Raw genomic sequence first — 25818 nt, forward strand, 5'->3', positions numbered from 1 at the left:
GCGGCCGCCGGGGTGGGGGGCGCGTCCCCGGCAGGCCCCGTGCGCCCGGCCCGCGCGCTGGCGGAGCCTGGACCGGCGGCGGGAGGCGCCCCCGCGGCGCACGCCCGCCCCCCCGCCCGCCCGCCCGCCCGAGCCACCCACGCCGGGGCCGCCGCCCGCCGCCCGCCGCCCCCCGCCCCGGGCTCGCGCGGCGCGTGCGCGGGTGGGCGTGGGAGGCCGGGGCGCTACTAGCGGCGGCTGTGCGCGCGCGCTCCCCCGGGCGCCCTCCCGCGCAGGCCGGCCCGGCTCGGCTCGGCCCCGGCGCGCGTCACGAGGGAGGGGCTGGCGGGCGGGCGGCAGGGGGTGGGGCCGCCGACCGGAGGGGCCCGAGCGGCGCTGCCGAGCCCGAGCCCGAGCCGGAGCCGGAGCCGGAGCCGGAGCTGGGCGCGGGCGGCTGCGGGCCGGCGGCGGCGGCGGCGGCGGCGGCGGCGGGAGAAGATGGTGGCGCTGGAGGTCGGAGCGGCTGGAGCGGAGCGTCATTCCCAGGCTTGGCCCCCGCGCTGTCACTAGCGCCGCCTGCTCCCGCGGGCCCGCGGACCCAGCTGTCAGGCAAGGTGCCGCCGCCGAGGGGTGCGTGAGTGGGGGTGCCCCGGCCGCAGAGGGGCTGCGGGAACAATAGTGCGGATGACGGGGACAGCCGGCGGCGTCCGGGGGCAGCGCCTCGAGCCTGGAGCCAGCCCGGCGGGGGAAGGGGCGCCGAAGCGGGGACGCCGGGGTCCGGTGCGCGCGGAGATGCGGGGCTCGGGAGGCGGCGGGCGTGCCTGACGGCGGTCCTGGAAGCAGCGCGCGCCTGTGTGCGTGTGTGTGTGTGTGTGTGTGTGTGTGTAAAAGGTACGGCCCAGGGGGTGGGGGTGGCGGACCGTAGGTGCTGGAGAATGACATTTCCAGGAATCCCCGCTAGGATCTCTCATCCCTTGGCTGACTCTCCCGGAGGAAGAGTGTGGTGATGGCAACGATGGGGTGGGCAGGATGCACTTGGTATGTGTGTGCAGACAGGCGGTGGGGTAGGTGCCGATTTGTAAGATCCCATGCGTGTGAGTGTGTGTGTGTGTGTGTGTGTGTGTGTACTCGTGTGATTGCCTCCACGCTCCCCCTAACTGCGCTCCCAACCCAGAGATGTGCAGGTGCCCTGACTTGCTGCCACCCGCTGACTGTGGGACAGTGTTTGTTGTTCTGACCCTGCAACTCTGAGTACAGTCTGTTCTGCTCTTGTGTGAGGGTGGGATTCTCGCTTCCCCTTTCTCTGGCTTCTCGACATGGGGACGTGGAAGTGTGCATGTGGTTTTGGGCGCAAGGCAGGGAAATAGGACGATGGTTACCCCTTCTGGGCTCGCGAGCCTCCCTGGATTTGAAAGGAGCTTCTATCCTGTGACACTTCTCTCCTCGGCCCCGTAAGGGTCTCAGATGCTCTGACTCTGCAGTTTCTATTGTTTATCTCTTGTCTGACCTTAATGGCCACATTCATCTCTCCGTCCCCACAACTTTGAATGTCAACTAGACCTTCTCCTTCCACATTCCAACACTGAAAACCTTACGGCTGAAGAATGGCTGATCCTTATGTTGGTTCTTGTAGAATGAACTCCGGAACTGTCTGTAGAAAGATGGGGACAGGGGGAGTATTGAAGAAGAAGAAGAAAAAGATCGTTCTGGCAGATGTTTCGTACCCCCTTGGTCAGCGTCACGCACAGGCAGGGCGTTTTCCTAAGGAAAAGGGATACTTTATTTCAACTGCTGGTGTCATCCGCTCTTCCAGTTCTCACAATGGCTAGGTGGTGCCATATATCATTCACGAACTGAAATCTCCTAAGACCCATCGGAGATGGGGTCCTGGGTTGGTGAAGTCTGCTTTCCTAGCCAATGTAGCCTGATAATAGAGAATTTGAAAAATGTCAGGCTGGCAATAAGTCATCCAGTGGGAGCCAGGACACAGAATTGCATCCAGAGTCTATAGCTGTTTAACTGTCTCTGCGTGATAAAGATAGGCTTATGTGGGGTTGGGTAAAGATAGAGAGAGAGCATATTCGTGTGTGTGTGTGTGTGTGTGTGTGTGTATGTGTGTGTGTCCACTGCAGTTTGACTCCCCATCGACTGTATTTCTCCTGCGGTATTTGTAAGAAGGAATGCTCCTCTACACTTTAATATCCTGATACTTCTTTATTAACATGTTGTGTGACTAGATTAACCTGCTTAGAACATATTTAAATCACACCTTAAATTCTGCTGCATTGCTGTCAGAATCCAAACTGGCTGCTCCGATCCTCTTTGAAAAGCCTGTAAGCAGTCATGGCTATTCAAGTAAATATGTAACACGTTGGCCTCAGACGGTTCTTTCTCTTTTTCTATCGTAAAAAAAATTTGTTTTGTTTTGTCAAAGGTTGCATGATATTGTTGTTACATTGAAAATAATGAAACTAGTGCTGTGCACATATGTTTTTTTTTCTTCCTGTTTATCTTCTCTTAATTAATGGTGATATATAGACCAGGTGCTCTTGAAACTGTGAACGTTAAATTTCCCCACGTCCTTCAGTCAAGCCTTCTAAAATTTTAATGTGAGGTTGTTGGATCTCCTCCAAGATTTAAGGATAGATTTATAAAAATGAATTTTGAATCTCAGTTCTTTACTCCATATTATTTCTGCCAATGTCTTTCTGAGAAAAGTGCTTATGGAATTTAAAAAGCATTCAAAGAGGTTCTGTGTTTTTTTTTCTTTAAGTTGTCTTTATATTTGTAAGTAAAATCCAGAGATGTAAATGTCTTACAGGAAAGTTTAAGAATATTAGAAATTGACAAGGTAAATACATTGTTTAGAAGAAGAGTAATTATACAACACAGTTGATGACTCAGGAATTAGTGATTTCATTTCCATTGTAAATGTGATGATTTAAAAAATATAGTGCCTGGCTTTTCCAGAGATTGGACTGGTAAGTTTCATAATACAAGCTTGACTCCTATAATTCACTCTGGTAAGCAGTTGTACCTTTTGCTGTAGCCGACAGCAAACCGTTTGTTTTGTGTGGATGCATGTTCTTCAGTTAAAGCGCCATTAATGCTTTTCCATTATTGGGTCTGTTAGAGAAGTTAGTTTTTCAGAAAACTTGGAAGTAAAAGACATTTGAAAATTGGCCTGTGGAGCCAAAAGGAATATACTGTGGTACTATGGGGAGATAGGACTTGTATCCTACAAGGAAAAAGTAATTGTTGCTAAAACTGAGAGAATTGTAAGGACTAGAGGCCAAAGTTAACCCTTAGGGTTATAATCATTAACTTACAAATATTTAATTGACCTACGACATCTTGGTCTCTGTGTACCTTTGGATGGAGTTTGGGAGATTGGGAGGACCAGAGATGTGAAGAATAAGGAGACTTAGATCCTGCCTAGAGGAAATTCATGTCCTGGAAGGAAAGACAGGGCGTACAGGTAGCTGACTATAAAAATGGTGCAAAATGGCTTCATTGCCCAAAAAACTGTGTTCCTTCATTCCTGTAGGTGTTCATAAGATAAAACAATGGCTGCCAGTAAAAGAGTTGGGGAAGGTTACATGGAAGAGGTCGCATTTGAGCTGGGATTTATACAGGTGGCATTTGGGCTGGCAGGGAAGGAAAGGCATCTGTGAAAAGGAGTGAGTAGCAGAGACTTGGTGATGGGAAGATGTGTGCTTGCAGAAAGAATGGTGTGCTTTGGAATTCCACAGGAAATGCCAAGGGCTATAATGAGGGGTAAAGTGAGAAAGAGAGGTTCAAGGTTATGGAGCACCTTGTATACAGATCTCATTCAGTAAGTACCAGGGAGTTATGTTAGGTTTCTGAGGAAGACGGTTGACAGGATCAGAATTGTGCTTTAGGGCAATAATCTTGTAGCGTTTTGCTGGACATAGTACAATGAGAAAAGACTGGTTATAGGGAGACCAGGTAGAGTCCATCATCAAATTAGGGGTAAGAGGAAATGAGACAGTGAGAATGAGGGGAAGAGACAGACTCAGGGACTGAGATAGGCATAATTTAAATGCTGAGCAGAGAAGTCCCTGCTGGGGCACCTGGGTGGCCCAGTAGGTTAACCATCTGCCTTCAGCTCAGGTCATGGTCCCCGGGTCCTGGGATCAAGCCCCGTGTCAGGCTTCCTGCTCAGTGAGGAGACTGCTTCTCCTCTTCCTCTGCCCCTCCCCCAGACTCATACTCCCCTACTTCCCCCTTAAATAAATAAATAAAATCTTAAAAAAAAGATGTCCCTGTTGGGCTCAGCTGAGACACTATTTGGGTCCTTGTCAGAGAGGAGGTTCAGAGCAGGATGAGGAAGAGGAGAAAAAAAAATAGGTTTCATTCTGGGCATGACAGATTGGTCCAAAAAAAGGGACTAGAATACAAGGCTAACTTTTCCAGAGAGAAGTTAAAGCTACAAAAAGAGATTTGTGAGTCCTCTACTTGGGAGTGATTTTGTTGTCTCAGAAACGGCCAATAGAGAAAACAGAGCGAAACAAAGCAAAAGGTAAGGGTAAAGATCCTCAGGGCATGTCTATATGTTGGAGGGGAGAAGAGAAAGAAGAGGATAAACACAAAATTAAACCAGGGGAAGCTGGAGCAAAATGGTGGAAGTCGTGTGGTGTCCTGGCAGCTGGGAAAGGTGAGAGAGCCACCACCATTAACACATCATTCGTACATCCCATAGGGCTGAGGATACAACAAGGGAAAAGCCACTGGACTTGATTCCTGGCTTTCCTTAATTATCTTTGAGGTAAGTGGAAGTGGTGGCCAGGCTGCTAGGGAGGGGTTAAAGAGTCAGGGATGATGCACGTGGAAAGCAATGAAGATAGATTTCCTTTTAAGTAAATTGGGTGGCAAAGGAGGAAAGAGTTTGATGCATCAAAGAAATGGCATACTATAAAGTCATCTTTTTAGCATAAGACTCAAGCCCACTTATCACGGGAGAAGAATCCATAGAAAGGAAGAGATTGAGAAAGTAAGAAAGAATCTTAACTGATAGAATCAATCTTCAAGAAGGCGTGGGAAGGACTCTTGAGACAAAAGCATGGGGTTTTTGAGGTAGAGAGAATAATTTGACCATCATCTTCTAAATAAAGTCAAAGGACAAGTGGGTAGGTTGAAACCACCAATAGAATAATGACTTGGGTATGCCTTGTGGAAATGTAACAATTGAGTCAGTTAGGGACGAATAAAAGATTACCATTCAACTTGAAGGCCTGCTGCATTTGGAGAGCATGAATTTATAGTGGAACCAATTAGCCCTATATAAGCAGAGTTCGAAAACTACTTATATAATTTTTTAATAGTGAACATTTAATGTTGTTTAATACAGTGGTTCCTCTTTCCCTTAAACTCAATGAAAAGAGAAAAATGTTTACCTTTAAAATTAGCTGAATAAAAACCTCCACCCAAAGTATTTTCTGTGACTATTCTCTCTGAGGGATTGCTGACTTAAATCAATAAAGCATATAGTAAAATAATGAAAAAAAACATAAGCGTTTTCAGAAAGATGAGTTTTCTCTGTCTATAACAGCAGGATATGGCTTTACAGAGAAGTGTGAAGTCGATTTTTCAAAAGAAAAATCAAATATAGCACCTCATCCAACACCATACTCATCATAAGCACTCAATAAATATTTGTCACATGAATATATGAATAAATTTATTTTTTAGTAAGCTAGCTATAGTTCCAAGGTTTAAATTTTTTTTTTTTAATTTTTATTTATTTTATGATAGTCACAGAGAGAGAGAGAGAGAGAGGCAGAGACACAGGCAGAGGGAGAAGCAGGCTCCATGCACCGGGAGCCTGACGTGGGATTCGATCCCGGGTCTCCAGGATCGCGCCCTGGGCCAAAGGCAGGCGCTAAACCACTGCGCCACCCAGGGATCCCTAGTTCCAAGGTTTAAAATATCAGGATTTCTTTCTTATTTACACCATAGACATTGAACGAGTTGCATTCCATGACCTATACATGTTTATGATAGAATTAAAACAATTTTATTTACTCATACCTGCTAAATATGTTGAAGTTCTAAAAAAAATTGTTTTTATAAAACTTTCTTTTTTAATAAAATAATCATGTATCCTTTAGACCCTTGAATTATGGGGCTGTCACGATTCCAGACGAGTTTATAGCACTTCAAGCGTGGTGAGTGATGATTTTGAGGTTCTTATGATGAACCTTCAGCAGACCTTCACTAAGTGCCTCCTCTAGACCAGACACTATTCCAGGTGCAAGGGATCCAGCAAAGGAGACAACTTCCTACTTGTCACTGACCTTTTAGTGGGAGGAGATTAAGAAATAAATAAATATATAATATGTCAGGGGGTGGTAAGGGCCATGAAGAATAGAGCAGGGAAGACAATAGAGTGAGACAAAGTAGAGGGTGCTATTATTTTTATAAAGGGTGTTCACGGAAGGCCTTGAGCAAGGAGAGTTTAATGAGGTGAAGGAATATCCCACACAGATATTTAGGGGAAGGGCCTTGTAGGCAGAATATCAAGAGCTAAAGGTGTGAGGTGGGAATGTGCTTGGCATGATGAAGGAACAGCAGGGAAGCCTCATGGGTCTCCGTCCTTCATCAGGCCATGTCCTGTCGTTCCCCATAGATGGAGCGGTCACTTGGGGATCCTTCATGGACACTTATGGAGAATGTGATGCCTTGCTTTTCAACATTTCATCAGTTACCCATAAGGCCGTGTCACTAGGTTCCATGTTTGGGCTGATCTGTGTGTCAATCAATGCTGAGTTTGTAGAAGGATGAATGTCCTCAAGCAAACATTGATGTTAGAAAACTTGAGAGAACAGGTTCTATCGGGGTAGGGATGAAATTCTCATCAGCTAGGGGCACCTGGGTGACTCAGTGGTTGAGCATATGCCTTTGGCTCAGGTCCTGATCCCAGGATCCTGGGATTGAGTCCCGCTTCTCTCTCTGCCTATGTCTCTACCAGTCTCTCTGTGTCTCTCATGAATAAATAAATAAAATCTTAAAAAAAAATTCTAGTCAGCTGAAAGTTGTTCCTCTCTGGGAACTGCCATGTGGCTCTTCCACAGTCTGAATCTAGGGTTTCTTTTCTTCCTGCATATTTCATGTCCCATTCTCACGTCTATAGTCCTTGAGGCTTGAACTATGTTTTGTTCACCTGGGCATACCCTATAGCACACAACAAAACTCTTGTGCGTGAGTAAGGGATCAAGTGCTTATGGAAAGGAATGGATGAGACATTGCCAAAGATGTAAGTAGTCCCGGTATAAAGAATGAAAGTAAAGCTCTTTCACCTTGACTCTTGCAGACAGCTGGTTTTCAAAGAGGGCACAGAATTACCACCAGGAGCTGAAGTACATGCATGCAGGGCCTGAGACAATGATTTGGGTACAGGTAGTTTTTTGAGGGAAGGTGATCCCAAGAAGCATAAGTGAGAGTAGAGAAAATGATACCAGGAAGCAAAGCAAGCCAGTACAATGAGGTGGGCTGATGAGCAGCTTACCATTGTGAGCAGTAGAGGCTTGGTGCTGCTGGTACAGTGTCAGATGCACTTTATGGTTGTCTACTAAGTGGTGGGGAAATTGGGATGTTTAGTCATCATTTAATACCAGAGTCACTAAATCCCCAGCACGTCAGGGCTGCCATTAATAGCCTGGGCAAGCTCCGGAGGCACGAGATAAAGCCCTTGGGTAGATAAGCAGAAGGAAGAGTGGGCTGGATGCGGGAATCTGTCAGTGTGCATGGGAAGTGTCCATCAGAGCTGTGCGGGAACCCCAAAGTACGCTGAGGGGATGCAAGAAAGGGCATCACATCCTCCATTCCACATGGAGCATAGTACCATAAATAATTTTTAACAGATAAAAATTGGTTTGATAGCAGTTATTGGTGTTTAATTGAGGGATTTTAATGTATTGCATACCTATCTGCAGTCTAGTTCGTTCCGGAGCCGGCAATGAAGAGCCTCAGTTATCTGGGATGCAGTTTACCCTATATGCCCAAGTATAAGGTACCCTCGATTATAAGGTAGTCCCTAATGTTCCATGAGATGTTTTTTTTTTTTTTTTCCATGAGATGGTTTTAAAAAAGGCCTTATCTCAACTTGAAAACACACATTTTAGGGATACGAATAGAGAGTGGAATGTCTACTTGTATTCAATCTATTAACTTATTTGCATATATTTAAAACCACATTATAGGGATCCCTGGGTGGCGCAGCGGTTTGGCGCCTGCCTTTGGCCCAGGGCGCGATCCTGGAGACCCGGGATCGAATCCCACATCAGGCTCCCGGTGCATGGAGCCTGCTTCTCCCTCTGCCTATGTCTCTGCCTCTCTCTCTTTCTCTCTCTGTGACTATCATAAATAAATAAAAATTAAAAAAAAATAAATAAAACCACATTATATAAAATTGATAATTTAGGAAATACAACATCCTTCTATTCTCACATTGTATAAAATCATTTATTCAAATGTTTCACATGCTTCTTTAGAGTTTTTTTTCATCATAAGACACATTTGGCATATTAATTTCTATCTAACTGGTTTGAAATATAGTACTTCTCAAGTGATGCTGCCATTACAAGCTTTATCAGAAGCCCTGTGTGCCCACTTAGATAACATAAGAACAGTAGTTTTTTCCTTTCTTCCTATAGGTGTATATTCATGATCTCTACAACCCAGCCCCTCTGAGTGACTTGTATAAGGACTTCCAATACAGGCAACTGTGAAGTAATATTTATTTAAATTTGTATTAAAATCTTGGCCTCCTTTTGGATGCATGCGTGCATCCATCCATCCATCCTTTTTTCAATCATATGACCTCCAGAAGCATCCTTACCTAGTTTCGATGGCAGTAATTTCAGGCTATCTCCCCCAGATAGTTGTCAAGTAACTTCTGAACCCCTCCACTTCCTTTTCATGGAATTTTCAGGCTTATGGGATAAAATGTTTTTGATATGGTCTCTCCCTTTAAAATCGGTTGCCATCACATCCAGTATTAATGAATTGCTTGATTTTAGCTCCTATTATCTTGGAGATAATGGGCTCTTTACTTTGGGGCATTCACAAGAAAGGAATTGAGAGAATACATCAAAAGGTGGGAGCTTTCTGTGGAGTCAAACATAAGGTGACTTTCCTTTTCCAAAATCTAATTTTTGGTGGTGGTAAAACCATCCCCATCCACTAAATTTTCTCTCTAGCCCCCTTCTCTTCTGCTTCATGATGAATTACCTAGTGTGAAAAATATAGTAACTATTAATTTTATAAAGGAGTTGATCCGTTATCATTCTGAACAATGTAATCATTTACGTTTCTGATTTCTTTTTTTTTTTTTCGTTTCTGATTTCTTATAAATTCTGTATCTTGAGATCAGTTCGGTGTTCATTAACAGGTACACCTCATTTTAAAGATGAGGCGTACTTGACAAGCTCTGCATACATTTTTTCCCTGTAAATTGTAGCATGTTTTAAATGCAGGGGAAGAGTTTTTCACTGAAAGAAATCCCACTCCGCAGAAATAATTAAACCCTTCATGTGGCTGTCCAGTGAATTAGGATTCTTATATTGGACTTCTCTCTCTCCCTCTCTTTTTTTTTTAAGATTTTATTTATTTATTCATGAGACACACAGAGGCAGAGACATAGGCAGAGGGAGAAGCAGGCTCCCTGCAGGGAGCTCGATGCAGGAATCGATCCCAGGACCCTGGGATCATGACCTGAGCCGAACACAGACACCCAATCACTGAGCCACCCAGGTGTCCCTATACCTGGCTTTCCTAAAGTGGATCACACTCTGCTTTGGTGCCTTTAAAATTGTTTGGACGTGACCTCTAGTGAGAATACAGTTTACACCATAACTCAGCAATATAGATGAGTGAATGTAAACACACACACACACACATACACACAAACATATCACTGGAACAGAAGTTACACTCAACAGCACTTGTCCTTTATTATGTGTAATACACTCAGATATTTTCTGTTTTGTTCTATTCTATTCCATATGGTTGGCAGCCCATTAAACTGATTTCAGCACTAATGGGCTCTGACATACAATTCAAAAAACACTGTTCTGTTGTATCGCATCCATCAACAAGAGTGCTTATTTTCTTATGGTGTGAAATAATTTCATGTCGGAAGTTTGAGGTTTTTTAAATATATTTCAGGTCGTTAGAATATTTGGATCTTGGGTGGTATGTTTGTGTATAATGTCACAATAGTCCTAAAGGGAAACTTTATTGTTCAGTAAATATTTTATTTCTGAAAGTGGAAATTATTAGTGTGGAAAATGGAAAGCAGAGTCAGATGAATGGATCCATTCTTAAATCTAGTGGCTTTCCTGGACTGTGCAGACCACGCCCAGTTGCTGGGTGCTGACCTCACCGTTGGACCCATTACTCACTAGCCTGCCTAATCTCTCCCTACAATTCTTTCCTCCCCTTCTCCCTTCCTGCCTCTTTTCCAAGCTACAGCCCCTAGGCCCCGGGAGTTCAATGATTTCATTCTCAACTGCAACCTAATATATTTTCTTCCCTGATGTGAAAATAGTTTTTACACCCAATTCTCTTCCAAATAACTTGAGCGTATAAGAATTTTTTTTTCCCCCTGAGCTAATACCTAGGGAAGTCTTGTCCTAAAGGAGCTAAAATTTGTTTCACAGATAGAATGTTTCCATAGCATTAGATAGTATGAAAGTCTAACCTAATGTTACACTCAGGTATGAATGCATCCTATATGGCTCTCTGTCTAGTATGAGTACGTACCAACCGCTGTTTTAAATGCTCAGCAGCTTCCCCAGCCAGTGAATGACAACAATCAGGTAACATCACAACTGCAAAGTGCCGAGCATTGTGCTGAGTAATACACACAGTTAACTCATTTGCTTCTCATAATGATCTCATTTACTCTTTACAACCTCATCAGGAGGGGATTTTTGCAGCAGATAGGACTCAGGCTCCTAGAGGTTCTGTCAGCGAATACGGGGCAGGACAGGCGCACTGGCCTCAGATCCAGGGACACACACCATCTGAGGCTGCTTTTACCCTATAGCGATGTGTAAACCAATGAGCATGGCTGTATTCTGATAAAACTTTCTTTATAGAGACTGAAATTAGAATTTCATATCTCTTTTACATGTCACAAAATTTTGATTTCTTTCTTCCTTTTCCTTCCTCCCTCCCTCCCTCCCTCTCTCTCTCTCTCTCTCTCTTTCTTTCTTTTTTTTTCCCACCTAAAAATAAAAAACCATTCCCATCTCCCAGGCAGTAGGCTGGATTTGTCCCCTGAAACTTAGTTTGCTGACTCCTGGGCCCAGATAGCTCCTGCTCTTGGTCTTATTTGTCCTGAGGCCCAGCGGTAGCCTCCCCACCTTCCTCATCCAACTGGTCTCCCTTCTTTATGATGCTCTTGCTGTGTGTGTGTGTGTGTGTGTGTGTGTGTGTGTGTGTGTGTTGCTCTTCCAATGAGGTCTCTCCAGGCTCAGCACCATGGGATGGAAAGGCTCAAACGATTAACTGCCAATATTGAACAAGTCTCTAGATTGGGCTGAGCCTCAGTTTCCCCAGCTGTAAAAGGGGGAATGAATGATGAAACCTGCCTTTCTTATCTCTTCCTACATAGGGCTGCTGGAAGGGTCGAATGAGCTATAAAGGGCTACAGAAAAGTAAGGTACATGTGTCACTTCCTTCTTCGTGCTCTTGAGCAGAAGTAATGTCTCCCTCCTCTAAACAAGGGGCTGGCAAGCATTTTCAGTATAGCGCCAGACAGTAAATAGGTTCTGCGAACCATACAGGTCTCTGTTGCAGCTTCTCAGCTCAGCTGTTGCAGTGCAAAAGCAGCCATAGATAATGTGTAAACCAACGAGTGTGGCTGTATTCCAATAAAACTTTATTCATGTTTGCCAAAATTTGAATTTTATATCACTTTCACATGTCACAAAGTTTTGATTCCTTTCTTGATTTTTTTTTGACCATCTAAAAATGTAAAAACCAGGGACACCTGGGTGGCTCAGTGGTTGAGCATCTGCGTTTGGCTCAGGTCATGATCCTGGGGTCCTGGGATTGAGTTCCCAATGAGTTCCTCATTGGGCTCCCCGTGAGGAGCCTGCTTCTCCCTCTGCCTGTGTCTCTGCCTCTCTCTGTGTGTCGCTCATGAATAAATAAATAAAATCTTTAAAAATAAATAAATAATGTAAAAACCACTCCCATCTCCTAGGCAGTACAAAAACAGGTGGTGGGCTGGCTTTGTCCCACAGAACCTAGTTTGCTGACTCCTGACATAAATGCTCACAACATGTTCCCCTTGTTAACAAGAAACCACAGCTCACTATGGACTACAGCAATGTAGTCCATAGTGTAGACTACTTTATTCCATCACTCTTTTGCCCTTCCAAAATATATATCCACCCACCTATATTTTTTCTACCTCCTTTCTCACTGGCAAGGATAATGGCAGGTAGATAGTATGCACATACACACACACACGGACTATATGCTGAGTACATATTTGTTGAATAAATGGGAAGGAGAAAATCTCCTTGCTTTTCCATGTATCTTATTTTTCTATCTTTAAGAGAAATTCCACCTATTCTCTAATAAACTTTTGGGAATAACTAAGTCAACTTTTGTAATTAAATTTCAGGGGCTTTAAACTTCATGCCTTGAAGTTTTTCTTCCCCCCTGCTATTAACCATAAAAGGAAAAAAAATGTCATGGAAGAAAGGAGGGGGAAACAGTCAAGACAAAATCAACATTTCAGCATAATAAGGGCTTATTGGAGAATAACTAGAGTGGCCAAACATTTAGCTTTAGTCCCTGGGGCTTTCTATCACTCTAGGAGCTCTGGAGGCTGAAGAGCTTCTATGCCTCCAGCTGCCAGCAGCCCTGCTTTTTGCTGTGCTTTCTCAAAAATTTAACTCGAGGGCCAGAACTCTGCATCTAGCTGCAAAGAATGTGCTTTATCTTTTCATCTGTATGTCCCCAATGCGTACCAAGGAATGGTGCACATCTTTGAACAGCAAAGCCTTGAACGTGGCTCCCATTTTATTTCTTGATAAGTACAGACCCAAAAGTGGAAGAATTAGGAAATATATAAATAAAAATTTTCTTCTTAAAATGAGGTGGACAGAAACTGGATGGTGGAATTATAGCAGCCTGGGCATGTGTGTTATTTTTCCAAGCATTCTATGATGAATATGTTACTCTGTGTTCTATCGTGAAGAAATTATGTGTGTGTGTGTGTGTGTGTGTGTAAGTGTGTAAGGGGTAGGAAGAAAAGAATAGTTTAGAAAATTGGAACCAAAATTATTTTTAATTTTTTTTATTCAGTCATGAGAGACAGAGAGAGAGAGGCAGGGACACAGGCAGAGGGAGAAGCAGGCTCCATGCAGGGAGCCCGATGTGGGACTTGATCCCGGGTCTCCAGGATCACGCCCTGGGCCAAAGGCTGCGCCAAACTGCTGAGCCACCCAGGCTGCCCCAGAACCAAAATTATTAATAGTATGTACCCTTTCATAAGATTTGTTAAGGAAAGGAGCTGTGAGGCCAGCTTTCTCATAAGCATTTATTTAGTGTGCCAAAATATATTAATTTTCTGTAACCTGGGTAAGAGATCCATGGCCAGTGTAAAATAAATCATAAAGTGTGCTTTTAGGTTGACATAGACTGTTCCTGCTCTGGTAGATGCTTTCTAGCCTCGAATACAGAATGTTAAGCTGGTGTTAGAAGTGTACATCACATCTAAGTCATGTGAGGTATTTGACGCCTGTTTGGGGAAGAGTGAAGGCTGAGGGGCTCAGAATTTCGTTCCCTGTTATGTCTGAGTTGCCCCGAATGAGACACAACATGCTACTCACTGGCAGTACAAAGACTGTTTTCCCAATGACCCTTAGTGGATGGAGGCAAAGGGGGCTGCGAGTGGCAGCAGGTAGCAGGGTGGCTTAAGCAGAGAGCCGCGAGGTGGTGGAGAGGTAGTGACCCATCTGTCTGTAGTTTCTTGTCGAGAATGAGGCTCTCATTGATGAAGTCAAGAGACTGTGTGTATGAAGGCAGAGGATGGCAGTGTTGTTTGTTATGTTATTTGCATAGTGAATCTTACCTTTTCTTCTTTCTGAGTATAATTTTTCTTAGACACCCCTTCCTCTTTCTTCCACTTGAGCAATTATAGTGGGCCTGTTTACATCTCATGGCTTATGTGGACAGCTCCCTTCTCCACTGGAGGTTTCCAGCAATGTCTGGTTATCATTGATCGTCCTTTCATATGCAGGCTATGACACTGAAGCTGGCCAGAGGTCTGTGTTAGTTGGTAGGGTTTGTAGAGGTCTTAGGTTGGGCTCCCTAGAGCAGACACTGAGAAGAGGGAGTCTCCAAATGCCAGTCTTTTTCCTGGGGGGTAGCTCCTGGCTCCTGGTAATATGTGTGTGATATGGAACAGAGGTCTGGGATGTAAGTGTTTGTTACAGTGAATCTCCTGTTTCTAGATCCTTCTCCACCCCCATCTTTTGCTAGGATTCTATCATCTGGTCTCCAAAGAAATGTGTTGAACTCTCTTGTTTGTGGATCTTCTCACTTACATTCTCTTTGTGGATTTATACCTTATTTCTGGCTCTGTAAGTGGGATCCTAAGAGGAAAGGGATAAAAATTATGTGGTCAAGCTGCCACCTTTAACCAGAAGCCACTGAAAGTAAAAGCTAAAGTAGAATCTTTTTTTATTTTTTAAAGATTTTTTATTTATTTATTCATGAGAGACACACCGAGAGAGAGAGAGAGGCAGAGACATAGGCAGAGAGAGAAGCAGGCTCCATGCAGGGAGCCCAACATGGGACTTGGTCCTGGGTCTCCAGGATGAGGTCCTGGGCTGAAGGCGGCACTAAACCACTGAGCTACCCGGGCTGCCCTAAAGTAGAATCTTTGAATGAAGCAGATGCGCGTGTGTACTCACATGCTTAAACATTTACATTATTGCAACTTCTTGGAAATAGGCTAATTGTTGGGAATTAGCCAATCTAAGTATTATCTAGCAAAGTGCCATATTAGCTAAAAGCAGTAATTATAATCAATTTTAACCATTCGCTGAATAATGTGAGCCAGTGGCCATTTTGATATCTTTGGGATAAGGTTGGGGATGTCTGTTTTCCCCAGCATTTTTGGATAAACACAGATCAGTAAACTGATGTCAGCATGAACCATGCTTCCCTTATCACATCAGAGTTAATCTTAGCAATCACTAAACCTAAGTAATAACTTCGACAGTCTCCAGAAACACCATCTTGTTGTTCAAGGAATCTTGAATTAAAGCAACTGCCCTCTGTGTGTAACAGGTTTATTGGCAGGCATCTCAGTACTGTGCAGATAACAGCCATCTCTCCAGTTCTTCTTGCGTGACTCCTGTCTATGCACCGAACAGACTTGTCTTTTCTTCCTCATTGGAGGAAAATCTTAGGTCCCTTAGATTTTCCAAGTACTCTTAAGTGGTGAAAAGCTAAATCCAGTTTCCTTAATCACATGATACAGTCCTGTGTAATAATAAAAACTCTAAACTCCTACCTAACTTTTGATTTTTAAAAGTTGCACTATAATAAATTGAACATGAGTGAAGAACAGAAATCTCAAGTGTAGTATGTTTGATTTTCATATATCTGAAAACTGGATCAAGACACAGAACATCACCTGTCCCTCCTGCCTTCCACCCCTACCACTAAACCCCTTCATGTCCCTCCCCAGTCAATATTAACCAGCACCTCAAGGTAACCACTACTCTGACCTCTAGCACCATAAAGCAACTTCACCTTTTATTAACTTCATATAATGAAATCATACACTGTGGAACCTCTTGTGTCTGACTGCTTTGCACAATAGTAGAGATTTATCCATATTGCTGTATGTGTCCATATCCTGTTCCTTTTTGCTGGTCATGAGTAATACATCGTGTGAATATACTGAGCTCACATGTCCATTCTTCTGTTGAAGGACAGTTGCGTAGTTTCACAGTGAACATTCTTATGTATTTATTTGGTTGCACGTGTGTACTCGTTTCTGTAGGTGTGGAGCTGCCATATCATAGGACAGGTGTGTGTTTAGGTTTAGAGATGTCATCAAACAGTTTTCCACAGTGGTTGTACCAATGTCTTCTCCCAGTGATGGTTTATGGGAGTTGTAGTTGTTCCTCACCTGCACCTGCAGCATACCATTGGATCAGCTTTAGCCATTCTAGGAAGTGTGCAGTGATGTTCAATGTGTCTAGGTTTAAACCTCACCTCTCCCACTCAAACAGGCTGCTTCTGCAGAGCCCACATTATGACCACAGGAAACACCCCTCCCACCCCATTCCCCTTGCAGTAGAAGTGCCTTTTGCTCTAAACACAATCCCTTCTCTCTTTGCCCTGCTAGCTCTGACTAGCTTTAGATTTCACACAGCAAGAGCCAGACCCTGACACCTGGCTCCCACAGACTCTGGAGAGCCTGTGCCAAGCTCCTGGAGTTTCTCTTGAAGCCTTTGCTTGGTGGATTAGTCAGCTGGGACTGCCATGACTAAATACCACAGACTGAGGAGCTTAACCAACAGAAATGTATTTTCTCACAGTTCTGCAGGCTGGACGGTCCAAGAGCAAGGTGTCAGCAGGTTTGGTTTCTTCTGAGACCTCTCTCCTTGATGTGCAGATGCCTACCTTCTGGCTGTGTCCTCACATGGTCTTTTCTTGTCAGAGCACATTTTAACATCTCTTCCTGTCCTCACAAGAGCATCAGTCATATTGGATTAGAGTCCCACTTCATTTAACCTTAATTCCCTCTTTAAAGACCCTGTCTCCAAATACCGTTACAGAAGGATTAGGGTTTCAACCTTTGAATTGGTTGGGGGTGGAGCATGGGTGTTAAAGTTCTGTCTATTACTCTTGGTTTGTGTGTTTGTAGGGAGAGGACCCTGCCAGTCCTCCAGCAGCACATGAACTACCACAGTGCCAGTGAATTTTGTCAAATCAAAGCATTATCAGTCATGATTTAAAGTACTAGTTGGGAAGATACTTTTTTTTCGTAATAAAAGTAAACATATGCAATAGAGAGCATAAAATACATTTTCAGTGCACAGCTTGACCACCCAAATCAGGTTGTAGAACATTGTCAGCACCCCTTAGATTTCAGAAAACTCCTTCACAGGCTTTATTTGTTACTCCCTCCCCAGGAGTAACCACTATTATGGCTTCCATGCTCATTTATCCAGTTTGATCATTCTTGAACTTCATATAAAGAAAATCACAAGGGCCCCTGGGTGGCTCAGTCAGTTAAGCATCTACCTTTGGCTCAGGTCATGATCTAAGAGTCCTGTGATCAAGCCCCATAGCCAGTTCCCTACTCAGCAGGGAGTCTGCTTCTCCATCTCCTTCTGCCCCTGGCCCCACCCCCAACTCATGGTCTCTCTCTTTCTCTCTCAAATAAATAAATAAAATCTTAACAACAACAACAAAAAGAAAATCACATACCTACTTTTTAAATTTAGATTCTTTCACTTGGCATGATATCTGTGAGATATATCCATGTTATTATATACATTGGTAGTTCTTGTTGCTGAATAGTATTCAGTAGCATAAATGCACAACAATTTGTGTATCCATTCAGTTTATTTTTTTATTTTTTATTTTTTTATCCATTCAGTTTATAGACATCTGGATTATTTACAGTTTTTGGCTATCATAAACTAAGCTGCTGTGGGCTTATATATGTCTTTCTGTCTTCATTCATATTTCTTTGGTATATGTAAGAGTGGAATTCCATGACCATAGGGATAGGTATATGTCTAGTCAGAAACATCTTAATTGACCTTTAATAATAAGTGCCTTTCTGTTTGATGTAGTTTTAACAGCTCCTCTTCACAACTCAAGTATGGATGTGGGTATACATGCTCTGTTTTAATGCAGCAATTTGTTTTATTGACTTTTTTTCGGATTAATTTTATTGTTGAGCTCAGTTCACTGGATGTGATTTTGTTACTTTTTATATCAAAGGTAAATGAGGCATATGCTTGTGAATTCACTGGATACTGAACAGGTTATTCATGCATATTTGAGGAATGTTTTTGTCACACTCTGTTAAGAAGCCAACAGCCATCTACTAACAGGCATTTTTCTTGTTTTATCTGAATCAACAAGGTTATGCATTCGGAATATTTTTCAATAAAACTAGTTTTATGTACAACAAAACAGGCCAGTGCATATTTTAATTTTTAACATCTTGTTTTAAGCATTAGTTGAGTCTCATTCTAACCAAAATATATCTATTCTAGCTAAAATACTATAAAGCAGCTTCAAAAAACACCTAGTAATAATAAAATGGCAAACATTTATGTTCTGCTCACTGTAAGTAACATCAGACACTGTTCAAAGCACTTAACATTCATTAACTAATTGAATCCTTACATCAACACTAGAAGGTATACTATTATTATCCTCATTTTACAGATAAGGCCACTGAGGCGCAGAGAGGTCAAGAGACTTACCTAAGATCACACAGCCAGTAGATAGCCAGGATCTAGAGCTTATGCAATATAGCCACACTGCCTTTTAACTGTCACCTTTCTGTTTATTCATGGGGCTAGAGGCTGTAGGAAAGAACATTCCTGCTTTCTTAATCACTACACATTTTCTCAGTTTAGACTGAAGCTATAGCAGTTACTCTCTATTATTACTTTGATTCACATAATCAGATGCAAAAGGATGCCAACCTGCTGTCACTATCTTAAAAAATCGCATTAAGGGTGCCTGATTGGCTCAGTGAGTGAAGCATCTGCCTTTCGCTCAGGTCATGATATCAGGGTCCTGGGATCGAGCCCTGCATTGGACTCCCTGCTCAGTGGAGAGTATGCTTCTCCCTCTGCCTTTTACTTGTTTTTTTTTTTTTTCTCTCTCTCTCTCTCTTAAATAAATAAATAAAGTCCTTTTAAAAAATCACATTCAAAGATTACCTCCCTCCCCCTTTATTAAGCCCTGAGGTCATATTGGGGAGATCTGTTGGGGGAGACTGGATGTTCCTACAGATACTCTGAGGCCCTAGAAAACCATGCCTTGTATGGCATGAGAATGATCCTGAGCGAGAGAGGCCTTCACCATTGTAATCAGAGCACCAACTCCTTTCTCCATGTTCACCCTTGGTCCATTTTGCTGTACATGGATGCTACACCAACCCTGTGCAAGACCCAAGGGGTCAGTTGGCTGGGCACATGGCCAGGGCCAGGTCAGGCAGGAGCTCCAGTCTGCTCTTTTTTTTTTTTTTTTTAGATTTTATTTATTTATTCATGAAAGACACAGAGAGAGAGACAGATACATAGGCAGAAGGAGAAGCAGGCTCCCCTGCAGGGAGCCCGATGTGGGACTCGATCCCCGGACCCCGGGATCACAACCTGAGCCAAAGACAGATGCTCAACCACTGAGCCACCCAGGCATCCCTCCAGGCTGCTCTTTATACTGAGGACAATAAGAAGCCATTTCAGTGTTTCAGATAAAGAAAAGACATGATCAGATTTGTGCTTTTCTGACAGTAGATTGGAAAGAGGCCAAGAGGGAAGGCCTATTTTGTAAACATTTTGCACAGTGGAAGGTGATTCCCATTAGAGCACATTCCAGAGCTCCAAGGGGAAGGCGGTAATTTGGAATCCGCTGGTGGAAGAGCCAGGAGAAAATGATAGATAGGAGAGGTATTTTGCAGGCAAAGTCATCAGGACCTGGGGACACATTGGGTGTGGGAGGTGAGGAAATAACAGGCATCCTGGCTGACTCCCAGGGTGTGTTTTGTGCTGCTGAAAGGATGGGGTTTTCAGGCACCAAAACGAGGGCTGTAAGATGCAAGATGACTCAGTTGGAAGGGTGGGCAGGGAGTGAAGTAGGCACTGACCAGAAGGTGTCTGTGAGGCCTTCCAGGAGGGGTGTAAGATGGGTGCTTGGTTATAGAACTCCAGAACTTGAAGGAAAGGACTGGACTGGAGCAAATGCTAATCAAGCATCAGAGCTTTAGAAATTAGATTGATGAATCCATAGGGATGCGTTGAGCTTTGGTAGATCAGGTGCTTTAGAAAGGCAGTATGGATAAACAATAGAGCAGAGGGTCAAGAGTTAGACTAGATAAATTGTCCTTTCTCAAAGCTTCAGACCTCTGAACTACATTTGGAGTCCTAAAACCATAGACCTCTGTGATAGCTTGAATGGTCCATGCTTCTTTAGTTGAAAGCATGTCTATGGCTTTAAGAATAATTTTTTGCCACTGTAAGACAAATTGGAAAGAGAAATGGCCAAGCAGGTAGGTTTACCAGTTTGTAAGTATTTGATCATTTTGTCTTTAAAATAGGGGAGCAGTTTGTATAAAATGTATATAAACATGTTGACATAAAAATTTGGCTAATAGTAAGGTCTATAATGCCAACTGGTGAATAATTGGAAGTTACTTTTATGTCATGAGTTTTAGGTGTCTTAGGGCAGGTTATTCAAGTGTTCTTTGTTGTTGTTTTTAACGATTTTATTTATTTGAGACAGAAAGAGAGAGTGAGTGAGAGAAAGAAAGCACAAGCTGGGGGAGGGCTGGGTAGAGGGAGAAGCAGACTCTCTGCTGAGCATGGAGTCCATGCAGGGCTGGATCCCAGGACCCTGAGATCATGACCTGAGCTGAAGGCAGATGCTTAACTAACTGAGCCCTCTAGGCACCCCTCAAGTGTTCTTTGTAACTTTATTGTGAAGTTCAATCCGTTCATGTATTCTGACCCAGTCTCTGATATAATTTTGTTCCTATCCACATCTCTCTTCACATTTCCCCTAAGAGCACTGCTCTTGGTGAGAAATGGTGAGGCCAAGGGTCTACTGGCTGGACTGTGAGAAACCAGTGTCAAGGACTTATAACCATGTACTTCACTTTCCTGGCAGGTGACTAGCCTTTCCTCTGTCCAGACACTGTAAACAAGGACATCGAATCCAGCTCTGACCAAGTACACATAGGTGCTGCAAGATTCAGGCAGTGTGGCCCGGCCTGGCATCAGCAGCCCAAGGTCACCAGCTAGCTCTACAGGTCTGGCCTTCAAGCCCTGTCTCCATTACCCTGATGGACCTACTCCCAGAGAGCCCAGCACCAAACCCTTGCTCACAGCCTGACCATTCTGTTGAACAGGACTTACTATGAGCTACGTGGGTCATTAAACACCTTTGGCTTGATTTCTTAGAAAACGATGCTGTCAGAAACATTTTTATCTGACGATTTTTCAACGCTCAATATTGTTATTCTGTTTGTATGTATTTTTGTGTGCTCAAGTCTTTATATTTTCATAGCACATGTTCTGGTACATTAAGGAGGCCAAGTTTTAAGGCTTGATTGTGGTTTGCTTTTCTGTTTAATGACATGCATAAATGGTCTCTTTCATGACCTTGAATTATAACTTAAGAATAAATTTGAGGAAAATATTGTTAGGAAACCTGAGAAAGGAGTAATTGGCTTTGGTTATTTTCTACCCAGAAACCTGTCAGATAGAGATTATGTGTAATATTTTGATTTTGCCTGGCTATTTTGCTGTGCTTTGTTGCCCTATCCAGCTACCTTGCAAAATGCTGATAAACTCTTGGGGAGGTGTGTTTTTATGACTGGATTTTTAAGAGTAATGATTTATGAAACTTAGATACTTTATCTGAGGGCAGCAAGGAATAATAAAATAGCCAAAGCAGAACTGCAGATTTGAGATTTCGTGATTTGCTTCCTTTTCATTTACTTTGTGAAGGAAAAGGTTAAGATCAATAGATAAACTTTCTAAGCTTGAACAGTGCCTGCTTTCTGAATAAAAAGAGCTATAATCCCATTAAAATGTCTTGCTGCTAATGAAACCTCCGGGATCCGCTTCAGATATTTTATATGATGACACAGGTTTTATACTGCTGTTACTAAGGCTGGAAAACCTGTTGAGGGGTTCTGAATATTAAGTACTGATGCATTTCCTGACAAAGCAATGGGGTGAGAGGCTGCAGGGCCAATTGGCAGCTCATCAGGGGGCCACATGTCTTCTCCCCAGTGACATGCCATTGAGACAGCCCCTCCACCAGCCTTTCTTTCCCTGCCACCAGGGACTTAGGCTTGGAAGGCACTAAAAGGAGGAACAATGTCACTCATGGGTCCCTGGGTGCCTGGGCGTGTCTGGAGCTGCTAAATCACACCCCTCAATTCCCCTTCCAACTCCAGAACCAGTGAGACGCCAGTGGAGCTTGTTGCTGATAAAGCCAGTTAGAAACTGTGCCTTGAGTGTGCAGCTGCCTAGGATGGACTCAGGTGCTCTGCCCTGGCTCAGCAGGGGCAGTGCATGCCTGGGAAGCCCGTCTGTGGGGTAGAGAACAGACTACAGTGCAGCCCCCTGTGGGCAGGCAGAGGGGAGAGGGAGGAAGGATTGAAGTTGGTCATGCTCTGGGCTTATCTCCCTGCATTCTGGGCACTCAAGACACACACTTGAGTGAATGAGGAGGGGTGAATGTTGGGATGGGGACAGAAAAGCCAGGAGATTCCTCTCCACGAATACCTCATGGGAATATCAGAACAAGGAAAGGAAGCTGTTCTTTAAACATTCCCACAGCCACAGAAGGTAATGATAGGCACATCTGCACAAAAAGACACGTTTCTGTATGTTCTAAGATAACTTTTTATCACCCAAGAGTGAGGGTAGAAAACGTATAAACTATATGTAAGCAAAATGAAGGAAATCAGTGGCACTCGTTATCCTACTAGCCCAAGATAATGACTGTTAACATGGTGGTGCAATCTCTTCCTGTGTGTGTAACAAAAAATACACTATACATGCTGTTTTATATCCTTCCTCTTTTCACTCAGCAATATCATAAGTTTTAATAAATCTAGAAAGTTTAGGGGTGGCTGGGTGACTCAGTGGTTGAGCGTCTACCTTTGGCTCGGGTTGTGGTCTGGGGGTCCCCAGATAGAGTCCCACATCGGGCTCCCCATAGGGAGCTGCTTCTCCCTCTGCCTGTATCTCTGCCTCTCTCCCTTTGTCCCTCATGAATAAATAAATAAAATCTTTAAAAATAAATAAATAAATCTAGAATGCTTTTACAGATAAATCTGGGAGCCTACCAAAACAAAACTTTTCCTATTTTCAGCTTGCTTCTATGTTACAGGACTTGCTTTCAACTGATTGTAAGGTTAGTGAGTGAATATACACTATAGGATGTAAAGTAATCTAGAACAAAGTTACTGCATCAGGATTTTTAGACACAAGAAACAGAAGGTGACGCTGGCTGACCGAGCAGAAAAGTTACTGGATATAGCTCTCAGAATTGCTGGGAAAAGTGGGAGCTGGGATGAAGGCTGAGCTTCCTGGAACAGCACCCAAGGCCAAGCCTCAGAACCAGTCTGATGAGAAAATGCCATCTCCTCTGAGCTCTCCATGATGTAGGGCTTCTGCACCAGGACCCTGACAGGTGCTGACTCCACCGTCCCTGAAACGACCCTTGTGCCAGGTACTCAGCCATGCAGCTACCGCCTCTTCTGCCACCACTGTGGAGACAGTGGGCTTCCCTTCTCCTTTCACACCGCGAGCTCCTGAGTCTTCCTCTGTGCACATTTGCCTGGCTGGAGGAGCCCAGGTCACATGCCTTTTCTTCAGCTGCAGGAAAAACTGGGCAAGCAGGTATCTCAATTTTTCTCCTCTATGGCGGGAGGCAATCTTGCCTCACCTAACATTGATCTGTGAAATGGTGAACTGACCAAACACAGAGCAAAGTTCAGGCAGCAGGGAGCCAAATGGAGGGAAAGTGTTTTGCAGGTGCCATGTTGTCATGAGTCGTTCCTTTAATTGTTGATGTTTCCAGATAACTGACCAACTTCCTACCCCAATCATGGTAGAAAAATTGACTTCAATCCTGTTGGTTCATGTGGCTGGCACAAATCAAGGCTTTCTTATCTACCTATATTACAGGTCAGTAAGGATCAAGTAAGATGAAAAATGCTGTGTTGTTAATAATGAAGAATATAGAAGCTATTCAACCCCTCAACCAAATTCTTTATATTTCCTTTGCAGTCTAACCTCCATCTGAAACTGTTATCTTGAGGATTCCCATCTTGCTGTAGTTCCATCCTCACATGGACTTCTGGTCACTTGCCAGTTTGTATAGATTATTCCTGCCCCTCCCCGCCCATGCCATGTTATTTGCTGGGACTCCATTTCCAGAGCCCTGTTCAGACCCTTGTCATCTTCCACCCCAAACAATCACAGTCACTGGCATTTTAGTCATTGCAACCAGACATCTTCTTAAAGCACAGCTCTTACTTATTACTTACCCCAGATCAAAAACCATCAGTGGCTCCCCACTACTCACAGAAATAAGTTGGCTTCCAAGAGGCTTTACCATTAGGACCCTGGGCCTCTATCCAACATTATTTTACAGTTCTTAACAGACATCCCTTGACTTCCTCTACTCAGACTGATTATGTATGGTTTCCCAAATGACCACCTCCAGGCTCTGTTCTTATTGTGTCCTGTTCCTGGGGTGCCTTCCCCCATCGCCATCTGTCAAATTGTCCTCTACTTTTTTTTATTTTTAAATATTTTTTTTATTTATTTGAGAGAGACAGTGAGTGAGTGAGAGACAGAGAGAGGGAGAGAGAGAAAAGGAGGAGGGGGAAGGGGCAGAAGGAGAGGGAGAAGCAGATTCCCTGCTGAGCAGGGAACCCAAAGTGGGGCTCCATCCTAGGACTCCGAGATCATGACTTTAGCGGAAGGCAGATGCTCAACCAACTGAGCCACTCAGGCACCCTTTGTCCTCTACTCTTTTAAATTCTAAACCTCTGTTGTATCTGTAGTAATTTCTCCATTCCCATTCTGTTTTATTTATTTTTCTCTTGGTCAATCTTGGCAGATGTCTATCTTATGAAACCTTTTGAAAGAATCATCTTTTGGCTTGTTAGGTTTTTTTGTTTTGGTAGTTTTCTAATTTATTAATTTCTACCTTATTTCCTGCTTTTGGTTAATTTGGGCTTGCATTTTTTCCCCCCTTCTAACTCTTTAATTGGAATACTTAGCTCATTTATTTTTAAACGTTGTTATATGATAAATATATTTAAAGCCAAAATTTTCATCCAAATACTGTTTTAACCACACCTACGTATTTTCACATGTAATGTTCATATTCTAATTTCAGTTCTAAATATTTCTTCTCTCCATTCTTCAAGGCCTTTTATATGTGCTACCTCTTTCCCAAGAGCTGTTTCATCACACATCTAGAATCTTTCATTCTACTTTCCTTGACTTTGAGAGTTTTTTCTTCCTTACCCTCTCATAATTTGGCTTATCAGTTATCTGCGTGGATTTTTTTAAAAAAAAATTTCCAGCTGTAAAGATTTTTTTTATCTTAATTCCAGGATAGTTAATATACAATGTTATATTAGTTTTAGTTGTACAATATGGTTATTCACCAATTCCATACATCACTCAGTGCTCATCACAAGTGCACTCTTTAAAAAAAAAAGATTTTATTTATTTATTCATGAGAGACACACAGAGAGAGAGGCAGAGACATAGGCAGAGGGAGAAGCAGGCTCCATGCAGGGAGCCCATTGTGGGACTCAATCCCAGGACTCCAGGATCACGCCCCAGGCTGAAGGGAGGCACTCAACCACTGAGTCACCCAGGAGTCCCTCTTTAAAAAAAAAAAAAAAAAAAAGATTTTATTTATTTATTCATGAGAGACATAGAGAGAGAGGCAGGCTCCCTGGGGAGCCTGATATGGGACTTGATCCCAGGATCTCAGGATCATGCTCTGAGCTGAATGCGGATGCTCAACCACTGAGCCACCCAGGTA

General features: G+C 43.4%; 1 protein-coding gene across 7 annotated transcripts in view; it reads left to right on the forward strand.

Annotated features, from left to right (window-relative positions):
• Window positions 1-399: 399 nt before the first annotated feature.
• Window positions 400-25818, forward strand: part of APBA1 (amyloid beta precursor protein binding family A member 1) — a 197490-nt gene continuing 172071 nt past the window's right edge. The window contains exon 1 of one of the 7 annotated variants that reach the window (XM_049092181.1): window positions 400-609. The gene's annotated coding sequence lies outside the window, so the exon portion shown is untranslated. Of the gene's footprint in view, window positions 610-993; window positions 1018-25818 lie in introns of those variants that run through there. The other 6 variants (XM_049092160.1, XM_049092163.1, XM_049092168.1 and 3 more) reach the window with 6 other exon arrangements.

This window comes from Canis lupus, chromosome 1 (assembly GCF_003254725.2).
Source record: "Canis lupus dingo isolate Sandy chromosome 1, ASM325472v2, whole genome shotgun sequence".
Taxonomy (NCBI): Eukaryota; Metazoa; Chordata; class Mammalia; order Carnivora; family Canidae; genus Canis; species Canis lupus.